Here is a 414-nt window from a genome sequence, read left to right on the forward strand (position 1 = left end):
AATCGATTGTTAAACTATTCAAGAATATTCCCTGAAAATTTCAAGTCGATATCTGCAGTATTTACGAAGTTACGAAGTTAAAGCGGACGGGTCGGGTGACGAGTTCAGACGGGCCTAGCGACCCTCGGGCGGTCGCGTTTATACCTGCGTTCTCGGAGCGTGTTTATACCTGTGTTCGAAAAGTCCGTTGGTAGAAATTTTATCTGTCTTCCCTTATGAAATTAACAGAAGAATAGTTTTTGTTATGAGACTTTTAGGCATCGGACAAGAAGGCATCAATATTTTTGCTGGACTTATGGATCTCGGTACAGGTTTGAGTAACAGTGCGTACGAGAAAATTGTGAAACACCTGTATGATGCAGTAAAGTTTGTCTTTGATGCTACATGTCTGAAAGCAGTTGATGAAGAAAAAAA

The 414-nt window shown here is 40.6% G+C and overlaps 1 protein-coding gene across 3 annotated transcripts in view; it reads right to left on the reverse strand.

Annotated features, from left to right (window-relative positions):
- Positions 1–414, reverse strand: part of LOC116853361 (DE-cadherin-like) — a 22,212-nt gene that overhangs the window by 4,180 nt on the left and 17,618 nt on the right. The window lies entirely within an intron of this gene.

Source organism: Odontomachus brunneus, unplaced genomic scaffold (assembly GCF_010583005.1).
Source record: "Odontomachus brunneus isolate Ranch 3 - 2012 unplaced genomic scaffold, Obru_v1 Obru_scaffold_310, whole genome shotgun sequence".
Taxonomy (NCBI): Eukaryota; Metazoa; Arthropoda; class Insecta; order Hymenoptera; family Formicidae; genus Odontomachus; species Odontomachus brunneus.